At 44.3% G+C, this 12,950-nt stretch overlaps 1 non-coding gene across 1 annotated transcript; it reads left to right on the top strand.

Annotated features, from left to right (window-relative positions):
* The first annotated feature begins 2,147 nt into the window (after window positions 1-2,147).
* On the top strand, window positions 2,148-2,219 carry TRNAC-GCA (transfer RNA cysteine (anticodon GCA)). The gene has a single exon. It is a non-coding gene; the product is annotated as a tRNA-Cys (tRNA).
* The last annotated feature ends 10,731 nt before the right edge of the window (window positions 2,220-12,950 follow it).

The following is a 12,950-nucleotide window of genomic DNA, read 5'->3' as shown; positions in this document are numbered from 1 at the left end:
GGTCCAATTGATTTAGAAGCATTTGCTCACATCTAACATTCGATGTACACATCTTCTGTGGATTGTAGCTGCCAAGTCAGCTGTCTGATTACTACTTCTCACTCACTGGTCCAATGGGCAAGGTGAATCTACAATGTGATAAGAAGAATTCGAGGCACTTCATTTGAGCTTGCCCTGACTACTGCACAGGTTGCTAGGGACTCATATGAGTCATTGATGTAGATGCAATTTAAAGAAGTTTGTAGACCTTACAAATATATTTGAGGTTATGGTTGTAAGCTAGAACAGTAGCTAAAAAACTGCTTTTTACTGTAATAGCATAAGTCTCCTACTCCTAGAAGTTAAGAGTACAGGATTTGGAGTCAAATAGACCCAGGTTCCAATCCTAGCTCACCGTGACGTGACTACTTCTCACTTAATCTTGCTGAGCCTCAGATTTCTCATCTGTAAGACAGGAATGATAATGCCTATCTGGAAGGGTTGTGAAGTTAAATAAGATACTAAGGTGAGAGCTTAAGAAATGGTAGCCATGTTAGAATTGTTCACAAATTTATCTGCCAACTAATATTTTGGAACAAAATAGGGAGTCTGGTCAACTAGGTCATTATAGTCTTCAGAACTCTCTAGTATTCATACTTTGGTTTGTCATCTATGGTCCACTTCTCTAGGAACTGTTCCCAATCATAGTTCTTGCCAAATAGCTAGACCTGGGCAGCCATGTTTGTGCCATATGACCCTGTCCCCTTGGCCATTTGTTGGTTGGACCACAAGTGAACACTTAACCTAAACTAGACAGATCAGATTCCTCTTTTGGGAACTGAAGCAGTCAATTGTGGGGCGTCATGTAGACTCCAGAACTAGTACAGCTGATGGATGAGCTGAGGAAACTGATACGGAGAAGTACAGAGACATATACAAAGAAGAAGCCATTTAGCTTTAGTCTATGTGAAAATGATGGAAATGGACTTGTTCCTGATGATTTTTTCAGTTCCATAAGGCCTAGCCATGCTAATTTCCTGTCCTTGAAGTCTATGCAGTCTACACACCCAACCATTAGTACTCACCTTTTCTTACACTAGCACGAGTGCCTCTCTTTTCCTTGCAACCCAAAGAGACTATTCTAGGATAAGGGCAATGTTGTCCCTTTATAAGGTAAAACACACTTCTTTAAAAACTTGAATGGTTTTCTTACAAATGAGCTTATATACTCAAAACACACCCATACCTCAGTTAACTAGTAAGCACAAATCAGTAAAACCAGTTATGAATCAAATTATCAACAAACTAGTTGAGAAACTTTTTTCCCCCATGTTTTCTTGAATATTTTGTCATTATATGGAAAGGCTCAAAATGTTTGATTTGCAACAGCACCTGGAAGTTCTCAAAAAAATTGTATTATATGATCATGTAGTTTCAAAAGGGATTTTTTTTTTACATCTTTATTGGAGTATAATTGCTTTACAATGGTGTGTTAGTTTCTGCTTTATAACATAGTGAATCAGTTATACATACACATATGTTCCCATATCTCTTCCCTCTTGCGTCTCCCTCCCTCCCACCCTCCCTATCCCACCCCTCTATGTGGTCACAAACCACCGAGCTGATCTCCCTGTGCTATGCGTCTGCTTCCCACTAGCTATCTATTTTACGTTTGGTAGTGTATATATGTCCATGCCACTCTCTCACTTTGTCTAAAGGGATATTGAGGACCTAAGGATGGGTGGGGTTAGAGGACTTACACTGAGCTAATTAAAGAAACAGGGAAGGCAATTCCCTGGCGGTCCAGTCGTTAGGACTTCACACTTTCACTGCTGAGGGCCTGGGTTCAATCCCTGGTTGGGGAACTAAGCCGCATGGTGTGACCAAAAAAAAAAAAAAAAAAGAAAGAAAATTGTAAAAAAAATAAACAGGGAAAAGCTATCTGAGAGTATATAATTATAAATGTCTATTATCCCCGTCAGTAAAGTGGGGACAATAATGTACCCACTTCATATCATTGATCCAAGTATTAAATGAAGTAGTGAATGTAAATTCTTTGCCTGCTGCCTGGCATACAGATTAAAATCCATAAATGTTTTATTAGCTACAATGATTATGAAAATGTGACAAAAGTTGGTGCTGGAGCCAGATTTTAAAGGAAAATGAGAGGAGGTATAGCTCAGTGGTAGAGCATTTGACTGCAGATCAAGAGGTCCCCTGTTCAAATCCAGGTGCCCCCTTGTCTACTTTTCTGGGCTTCACTGGTGGTTCAGTGGTTAAGAATCCGCCTGCCAATGCAGGGGACATGGGTTTGAGTCCTGGTCCAAGAAGATCCCACATGCCACGGAGCAACTAAGCCTGCGTGCCACAACTACTGAGCCCACGTGCCACAACTACTGAAGCCCACGTGCCTAGAGCCTGTGCTCCGCAACAAGAGAAGCCACCACAATGAGAAGCCTGCGCACTGCAATGAAGAGTAGCCTCCGCTCGCTGCAACTACAGAAAGGCCACGTGCAGCAACAAGGACCCAAAGCAGCCATAAATAAATAAATAAAATTTATTTTTTAAAAAAGGAAAATGCTCTAAAATTAAAATTAAAGTAAATGCTCTGCTATCTACTCAGTAGCTTTGTGAGGGTAGGTACTGGGTCTTGATTGCTGTGGTTTTCATAGAGCTTAGTGCCTATTCGACAAGTAATTTTTGGATAATTACTGAGCCCTCAGTATGGTCATCACACACTGAAAAGGAGTTTGAAAGCTTTGGAAAGTAAAATGGTGATTTTGAAGAGGACTCTAATTCTGGGGTAGAAGTATTGAAAAGTAGGTAGATGAGAAGGGTGGAGAGGAGGGGTTCATGGACTTAGAGGGTCAACATGAACACCCACAAATTCTTAAATTTTTTTCCAGAGTTTAAAGTCATGAGCTTAGTCAAGAAATTCTAACATGATATGGGTTGAATTGCACCATCCCCCCAAATTTATATGTTGAAATCCTAACCTCCAGTACCTCAGAAGGTGACCTTAGTTGGAAACAGGGCCATTTCAGATATGGTTAAGATGAGGACTACAATAGCCAAGACATGGAAGCAAACTAAATGTCCATCTACAGATGAATGGCTAAAGAAGATGTGTTTTTTATATATATATATATATATATATATACACACACACACACATGCACACAGTGGATTTTTACCCAGCCATAAAAAAGAATGAAGTAATGGTATTTGCAGCAACATGGATGGACCTAAAGATGATCATACTAAGTGAAGTAAGTCAGACAGAGAAAGACAAATATCATATGATCTCACTTATATGTATAATCTAAAAAATTGATACAAGTGAACTTATTTACAAAACAGAAATAGACTGAGACACAGAAAACAAACCTATGGTTACCGAAGGGGAAAGGGGGGGGCAAGGACAAATTAGGAATTTGGGATTAATAGATCTACACTAGTATATATAATATAAAATAGATAAGCAACAAGGACCTACTGTATAGCACAGGGACCTATATTCAATATCTTGTAATAACTTACGGAATCACTTTGCTGTACACTTTGCTGTTACAGAAACACTGTAAATCAACTACACCTCAATTAAAAAAAAAAGATGAGGTCAAACTGGAGAAGGGTGGGCTTCAAATCCAGTACCTCTAATGTCCTTATAAAAAGACAAAAACTGGACATAGACAAGTGCACAGGGAGAATGTCGTGTGAAGGTGAAGGCAGAGATCAAGGTGGTGATACTATAAGCCAAGAACACCAAAGATGGCCAGCAAACCACCGGCTAGGGGAGAGGCCTGGAACAGATTCTCTCTCACAGCCGTCGAGGGAACCAACTCTGCTCAAACCTTGATTTTGGACATCCAGCCTCCAGAACTGTGATGCAATGAATTCCTGTTGGTTAAGCCACCCGTTTTGTAGTACTTTGTTACCACATTAGTTTGCTAGGCAGCTCTAGCAAACTAATGTATGAAGCAAACAAATCCAAAAATGCTGCCCCTGCGGCTCTCCCAGTGGTAATTTCTGCTCAAGCCCAGATAATTAGATCTATAGGTACTTGCCCCAAACCACTTCTGTTACAACAGCTCCTGCCAAGTATGCTTCCAAGCAGCAGGCAGAATGATGTGGAAAGCCCTTGACCTCTTAGTCCCAAGGAGCATGGTAGTTTTAAGTCCAATCAACTACAACCATGCAATTAAAAAAAAAAAAATCCTGCTTAGGTCTGAAGAGCTTTAAAAAAGTTTGCAATTTAGCTATTTCATCCTAACACTATTTTAATAAGTAATAATAATTGCTAAAAATTGATTGATTATTATGGGTTAGGGAGTTTGCTAAACACTTTACAAACATCATTTCTTTAATCCTCTCAACAGCCTTAGGAGATAAGTACTATTATTTACATTTTATCAAGGAAGAAACTGAGACTCAGAGAATTAGCTTGTCTACAAATCCATAGCTAGCCAGTAATGGAGCTGACCTCAGACCCGAGGTGGCCTGAGCCCAGAGTCCATGATCTTTGTTACCATGCTCCTCTGTCTCCTGAGGGTACTGGGCCTCCATGCAGAGAAAGCTTATGGAACATTAGATCCCTCCCCTTGTCTGACTTAGTCTCCTTGTAATTGACATAAAAGCTACTGCTTGTTCTGCCTGCATTTTCAAGCTCAAATTGAAAGAAAAGTGACTGGCATATAGTAAGTGCTCAGTAAGTGTTAGCTATTATTGCTATTAATATTGCATTGTATGTGTTTCTCTCTGGCAAGGGAGGTGAATCCCTAGTCTATTGCTAACAATGAGTACTTAGAAGTGTTCCTGAATGAACAAGATGAGTGGAGTAGGGGCTTGGAAAGTAAAGTTGATCTAGGAAAAAAAATGAGAAGTGAGGGTAGGGAGCTTAGGGCTGGGGGAGGGGGCGAGGGACAGAGAAAGCAGTTGGCAGAAGGCCAGATACCACTTTGCCTTTGGTATGGCTGCCCCTGGGGGTTCAGAGGTGGGGGCTGTGTAGCCTTTCTGCTCCTGATTGGTCAGCTCACCTAGCTTTATCCTGTATTTTCTCTCCTTTATGGTGTTAGGGAGGCTGCAGCTTGTGGTTACATAAAGCTTCCTGGAATTCTTCCAGGAAGAGGCGAAGTGCCTGAGGTGCTGACAAACAAAGGTTCCGGGAGTGAAGATGTGTGTGAGTAAGAGTGATTGTGTACCATCCATCTGCGTCATGGTGAGGCCAGAGGGCATTGGAATCAGGCAGATTTAGGTGGAAGTCCCAGCTCTCCCGTTTTAGTAACTGTGTGACTTACCTTCCTGAGTCTGATTTTCTCTTCTATAATAAGGATGATAATGGTACCTACTGCATAAGCATTTAAAAGCCTAGTACAATGCCTAATAAATTATAGCGGTTATTATTGTTATTGTTATTATTTTAAGTGTTAGGGTTTAATATCCTCTCTGCCTGAACATATGAATTCCCAAGTCTCCTCCTCTCCCTCCTGTCCCCTCAGTCCTGAAAATTTGAGACAAATTCCTCCAAGTGCCCCTTGATACCTCTGCTTTCCCCTGGTCCTTCCAGTGGGGCCAGGCCTTCAGGGACCCTTGGGCAGCCCTAGGACAGTGGAAAGCATCTCTCCATGACTCTGGGGTGGTCCTTTTTTCCCCACAGCCTAGGAAGGGTTGATAAAAGCCTTATCTGAGTCACCTTCCATTACAGGATTAAATCAGACTTGCTCTGGGGCCTTCTGTCTGCTACCCCAGGCTTGATGCCGGCAGCTCCTTGTTATTGCCTTTGGCCCAATCTGAGGTCATCACACTTCTTTGGGCCCAAGGGACCCTCAGAGGCAGAGGCTGAGGAGAGGCTCTGGCAGCCATTTGGGATCAATTTCAAGTAGCAAGGACTGACTAAGCATGGAGGCCAACAGCTAGGCACTCACTAGGCACCTTGGGTGGCAGACTGGGAGGAAGGATGCTCACCCAGTCATCTCCAACCTGAGGCAAGAAATGACAGGCTCCATGAGGGCAGTCAACAGGGATGCAGGAGATTAGCAAATGAGAGTTAATGGGGCAAAGGTATCATCATGTAATTGCAGAGTTATGGGGCAAAAGAATAATTGTGTGATTGCAGGTGAGTTGCTAAATTTCTCTGAGACTTAGTTTTTTCAACTCTGAGCTGGGAACATTAGCATTTACTACAAAAAGTTAATTTAGATCGAAATGTATGAGTTAAAGCAACTAGGTTTTAGAGATAAACCTGAGTTTGGATTCTGGCTTGGCCACCCACTGACCTTGTGCCACACTGTTAACTTTTCAGACCCTGTTTCCTCATGGGTAAAAAGGAGGAAATAACACTTCTCTCCCAGGGTTGTACGGGTTAGAGAAATTTAGGCATAGCAGTTAGCACTTACTAAGGCAAGTGCGCTAGGGCAAGTGCGTACCCCCGTCCCCTGGCCCCTAGTGCTGCTCTACGAATGGGCACTCATGAGTCTTCTTCAGACCGTGTAGGTGGGAGTGGGTTTAGCCTTCTTGTCTACCTTCTCAAATTAGAGAGGCAGCAGAGAAGATGCATTTCTCTTGCCCAGGTTGCGAGTGTTGAGGGGGGGCGCAGGGGGAGGGTGTTAGAGGATGGGATGCATGTCTCTGTGTGTCCCCTGGCAGAAAGAGCTGGGACTGAGCCAGATGCCTCCTCAGCATGAGGTCAACACCGTGGAGATATGTTTACCGGATTTGGGTCAGCTTGGGACCAGCCTCAGCTTGGAGGACAAAGCAGGAAGGAAGGGAGAAAGGGGGATTTCATTAGCCTCCAACAACCAGGTGGGCCTTGGAGTAGGCAGGTGCAAGCTGTGAGCTGTCTGGGAGGCTATCCAAAGACAGGGAAGGCCTAAATGCTCAGTGCCAGGCTGCCCCAGGGAGGGCTCCTTCCTGAGTCTGAGGTGCCAGCTCAGGACTCTCAGCTTGTACTTCACCCTCTCTCTGCCCAGGTCTTTCATCTTCCTGGCTCCCTTCTTCTCCCTTACTTCTTATTTTTATTTGCCACCACTCTGTAATTTTATTGTGATTGATCCTTTCCTGACCTGGACCCAGCAGGTAATCTGGCAAGTGTGAAGGGACACCGGACCCCCTGCCTGTTGGAAATGCAACAATCTTTGTGTAATGACTGTCTGCATGGCATGATCTCATCTCATCCTCAGAACAACTTTATGAGCGAGCTTCTCTTAGTACCCTCCTACTCCAGTTGAGGAAACTCTCATTCTATGAGATAAAACAACTTGCTCGTGGTTACTTGATTAGGAAGTGGCTGAAGCAGGACTTGTTCAAAGACTGAGTGACTTTTCCATTCCAACTCCAGATAAAGAGCATTCTCGGGTCTGAGCTGTGCTTTCTACACTCATGGACCCTGGGAAGTGTGAGAATGGAGCTGTTTTCTCAGGAGGGGCCGCAAGCTCAGTGGAGTGGTCACTGTGCTGCCAGAAACAGTGGGCTGGTAGAGGGTCCTCTGATGTCTTCCTCAGGGGGCGGGAGCCAGGCAATGAGCTCACAGGAGCGGGTATGCTGAAAGTGGAGCTTGTTCCATCCAAGTTTTAAAGGGAAGCCCAGAGGTTCCTGGAGAACATAAGTAAAATAAAACAAAAATGGGGGAGGCAGTAGGTTACTTTGAAATGATGCCAGTAGATGCCCCCTGCTATAGCAGTGGTTAGGCACATGAGCCTTGGAGTCTGGCAGATCCGGGTTTGAGTGCCACATTGGCACCTGCTTCTGTGGGTGACCTTTTGCAAGGCATTTAAATTCTTGAAGCCTCAGTTTCTTCATCTGTAAAATGGAGATGATAGTGGTAATTTGTTATGAGGATCAAATGATATCATGTTTCATAAAGCTCATAGCCTAATACCTGAACCTCAGTCAATTAAAAAAAAAAGGTATTGGTAATAGAACTGGATTAAGAGTAAACACCTGTCAGAAATGTTCTTTACCTTGATCTGGGTGGTGGTTTTATGAGTGTGTGCATATATAAAAAACAAACAAACCTTGAATTGTACACTTAAGATCAAATTACTTTTCACATGTGAAAATGGGTACTTTTCACATTTTATTGTATGTATCTTATACCTTAACAAAAAAAACAAGAGCACGAAAAACAAAAGGAAGCTCTTGTAAGTCAGGGTTGGTAAAGTGAAAGCGTTCAAATTTAAAGAAAAAAAATTGCAGGCTAAAATGTAGGAAAAAATGTATTATGGAGGTATGTCAGGAAGTTAATTAATAAAAACATGTTTCCCCCCCCCTCGGATTTTGTAATGCTTATGGGATTTGTCAGTTGTTTTTTTTTTTTTTGGCCGCACTACGCGGCACGCGGATCTTAGTTCCCCAATCTGGGATCGAACAAGCGCCTCCTGCAATGGCAGCGTGGAGCCTTAAACCACTGGATCGCCAAGTAAATCCCTGTCATTTTTTTTAATGTGTAATTTTGTATGATTTATTTTATTATCCTAAGTAAATATTCACTTTTGTAGTGAAAAAAATGTGAATTGGGGCTTCCCTGGTGGCGCAGTGGTTGAGAGTCCGCCTACCAATGCAGGGGACACGGGTTCATGCCCCGGTCCGGGAGGATGTCACATGCCGCCGAGCGGCTGGGCCCGTGAGCCATGGCCGCTGAGCCTGTGCGTCTGGAGCCTGTGCTCCGCAACGGGAGAGGCCACAACAGTGAGAGGCCCGCGTACCGCCAAAAAAAAAAAATGTGAATGATCCCCTCTTCTGTAGTGCTTCGCAGTGGGACCCTCTTGGGATAGGAGAGAAAGCAGGAGTTGCTAGGTTGGATAAGGACAGAGCCACCCCACTCCTGCCCTCCTCCCTCGGGTGGTTGGAACCAATGAACAGCCTGGGTGTGGGGTCCTGTGGTTGTCCTGAGGGAAGCCTGCCTGATGGGAAGCCTGCTGTGATCAGGCTTAGCTCTTTGCCCCTGCAGAAGGAGCTCCCGCTGTATCATCTTCCCCCACCGCAAAGAGAATGAGCAACACAGTGATATCAGCCCAGTCAATTCTCCCTCCTCCTAACAGTTCTCAGCATTGACCTTGGAGGTGAGGCATCCTTAGGGGGGACCTTATTGAGTAATAGGGATAAAGAACACTGAGAAGGGGGGGGTACCCAGGCTCTGAGCCCCCGATGAGCAGGGCTGGTAGCGAGGCGTCCCATTACATCCTGGAGCTATTACCTTGGGGAAATGGAATTGGACAAGCCTGCCTTCCCATTATACAAAGAAAGGGCTTTTCAAGTAAATTTCCATTTAAGTATGAGCTGAGATCAGTGAAGATGGGGCCATAATAGCTTAGACGGTCATCGCAGCTATTAAAAATACATTTTTTACCATGTGCTCAGGCTGCCTTGTCATCTTCATATCATTCATCCCCAGAAGACTGTGACTCAACCTTTTGCAAGCTTCTGGGAGGCAGGTTAACGTGCATCTGTATTTTCAACTTTTTAATTCTTTGACATACACAGTGGATGAAATTTACATGCTTGAAACAGCCCATGGATGTATTCAGAATGTGATAAAAAGTCGGTCCAGGATGGAGATGGAGATGGGTGGTGGGTGGTAAGTAAAACACTTCACTCACTGGTCATTGCCTGCAATGCTGGGCTTGCCTCTCTCTTTAGACCATCTCGTGCCACCATTCCCTGCGTAGGACCTCAGACAAACACAGTTCCATTTTTAGCTCAAGGCCTTCAAATGGTGGTCTCTGCTGCCTGGATACTCTTCCCCCATGCTCTACCAGGCTGACTCCCACTTATTCTCCAGGTCTCAGCTTGAACCTATGTCTTCAAGGAAGCCTCCCCTGACCCACTGCCCACCCCCAGATCAGGTTAGGACCTTCAACTGGATTTCTGTCTTTGGATAACAAACTTCCCTTAACCATTTGCTCATGATTCTGCAGTTTGACTGGGCTCAGTCTTGCCTGGGTGACCTCTGCAGCCGCTGTCAGTTGTTGGGTTGACTGGCTGCTAGCTGTTCCTAGATAGCCTTGCTCATTGTAAGGAGCCTCAGCCAAAATGGTGGAAACAGCTGGGACAGCTAGAATGCCTGAGACAGCTAGGAGGCTAACCTGGGGCTTCCTTACATGGTGGCTTCAGGGCAGCAAGAGGGTGAGAGTAGAAGCTGTAAGGTCCCTTGATGCCTCCTCCAACTCTCAAGCATTGGAAACTGGGCTTTCAGGGCAGGTGGCCCTCAGAGTACATCCCTTGAAGGTCCCCAGAAGTCATATAATGTCACTTCTACTGCATTTGTTTAACCAATAGGTTAAAGAAAGTCATAGGGCCAGCACAAATTCAACAGCAGAGAAATAGACTCACTTCTTGATGAAAAGTCACCTTGTAAAAGGGCATGTATCTAGGGATAGAAGGACTTAGAGCCATCTTTGGCCATAGTCTAGCACAGGTCTAGTTCCCTAAGTGTTTCCTTCACTGCTCTTATAACTGTTGTTGACTAATTCCTTGTATGATTGTTTCTTTGTCATTTTTATCTCCCATTAGACAACACGGTCCATGAATGTAGGGACTGACTATCTTGTTTATCACTCTATTCCCAGAGCTTGGCACATAGTGGAAACTAAGTAGTTGTTAAATGAACAGATGGATGAATGAATGCATAAATAAGGCTCCAGGAGTCCCAGAGTTGCAGCATAAGGCTTTGGAGATAGTCCTGGGTTTGAAATCTAGTTCTATCACTTCCTAGGTGTTTGACCTTAGGCAAGTTGCTTGATCGCTGAGCCTCAGTTTCTTTATCTTTAGAGATTAAAATAAACCACACCTGGGGACTTCCCTGGTGGCGCAGTTGTTGGGACTCCATGCTCCCAATGTAGGGAGCCCGGTTTCGATCCCTGGTCAGGGAAATGGATCCCACGTGCATGCTGCAGCTAGGAGTTTGCATGCCACAACTAAGGAGCCCACCTGCCGCAACTAAGACCCGGTGCAGCCAAATAAATAAAATAAATATTTAAAAAAAATAGGGACTTCCCTGGTGGCGCAGAGATTAAGAATCCGCCTGCCAATGCAGGGGTCACGGGTTCGAGCCCTGGTCTGGGAAGATCCCACATGCCGTGGAGCAACTAAGCCCGTGTGCCACAACTACTGAGCCCACGTGCCACAACTACTGAAGCCCACGCGCTTAGAGCCTGTGCTCCGCACCAAGAGAAGCCACCGCAAGGAGAAGCCCTCGCACCACAACGAAGAGTAGCCCCTGCTCGCTGCATCTAGAGAAAGCCCGCGCGCAGCAACGAAGACCCAACGAAGCCATAACTAAATAAATAATTAAATAATTAATTAAAAATAAAAAAATAAACCACACCTCACAGTCTAATCCTAACCATGAGGGTTTCAACTCCACATTTGCTCTCTTCCCTTCTGTTTGTGACCCCCTTAGCTTTTCTTACTCAACAGGTGAGGGCTAGTTTCCTTGTTTTAAGGGCCTTCCCGCAACTCCCAAGCATTGGAAACTGGGCTGTCAGGGCAGGTGGCCCTCAGAGTACATCCCCTGAAGGTCCCCAGGAGTCTATTCTATATAGACCATTGCCCCAACACTATTAGTGGCTGCAAACCAGTGGTTCTCAACTAGGAGTGATTCTGCCCCACAGGGGACGTTTGGCAATGTCTGAGACATTTTTGGTTGTCACAGGCATTTTTGGTTGGGGAGGGGAATGCTACTGGCATCTAGAGGCTAGCAGCTAGGGATGTTAAACATCTTAAAATGCACAGGACAGCCCTCTCCCAGCCCCAACAAAAAACTAAACAGTCCCAGATATCCGTAGGGCTGAAACCCTGATGGGAACTGACTGTTCTTTCTGTCCTCACCAGTTTAGATGTAATAGATTCTTCCTGGTAGTAGTCAGCCCTCACCCTTCTTTAGCTCTGGTGTCTGGTGATGGCCACAGTTCTCCCATTCCTGGACCACACATCTTTTGTGCAACAGCTTTTCTGCTTAGGCAGTTTGAAGAGAAGGGAGGGAGGAAATGGCTCTATCTGTTGGCCAGAGCTGGGATCATAGTAGGAGAAGACAATGGAGTTTATTCTGGGAAAGGCCTCAGGTGTGTCAACCTTCACTGTATTACAAACCCCTAGGGCAGCTGGAGAATGTTAGTTGGGACAGCACATGACTGGATAAAGTTGTTACTGAAGCTGTCGTGTGTGACAAGCTTGGGGTTAGGGCCTAGAGTTGTATTCAGCAACTTCTTATTCTTTCTTCTTTTTAGAAATTATTGAAAAAATTATCCCAGGGGTCCAGACCCAGGAATGGAGATGATCCTAGAACTTCATTTTCTCAAAGGGGATTAGTGTCCTAGGCATAACAGCACACCAGCCAGGAAGGTGTTTGTAGCCACCTAGTGGGTGCTTGTTAAACACTTGCCGAGCTGAATCCAGAGTTTAGGAGAAACTGCACAAGCACACAGCTGCTTTTAATAGCCCTGTTGGGAAGAAAATTTATCAAAGAAAGAGGAAGAAAAGGAGAGAGGAAGGGAAAGGTTTTAACTGATTACTGGGTACTTTATGTGTCATTTCTTCTGATCCTCACAACAACCCTGTGTGGTCAATTACTGACCATTAGTATCATCACCCCCATTTTATAGATGGAGAGGTTTAGTGACTTTCATTAAGCCACTGCTGGTATATAATGGAACCACAATTTGAACCCAGGTCTCTATGACTCCAAAGGCCTATTTCCATTATACCACAGAATTCTTCCATCAGAGAAGAAATGATTTTAAAATAATAATAAATATATAAACAACTATTTATTGACTTCCAACCATATGCCAAGGTCTGTGCTAAGGTTTCACATAGATTATCTCATTTAACCCTCACACAAACACTATCTCATTAAATTTTACCACGAGCCTGTAAGGTAGGTATTGTTCTTATTATTCCCATTTTATAGATAAGGATACTGAAGTCCATAAGAATTAAGTATGTTGCTCTAGGTTTCATAGCTGTGAAATAGC

The sequence above is a fragment of the Globicephala melas genome, chromosome 3 (genome assembly GCF_963455315.2).
Source record: "Globicephala melas chromosome 3, mGloMel1.2, whole genome shotgun sequence".
Lineage (NCBI taxonomy): Eukaryota > Metazoa > Chordata > Mammalia > Artiodactyla > Delphinidae > Globicephala > Globicephala melas.
Note: the sequence above shows the minus strand (reverse complement) of the source record. Positions and strands in the feature narration are given on the sequence as shown.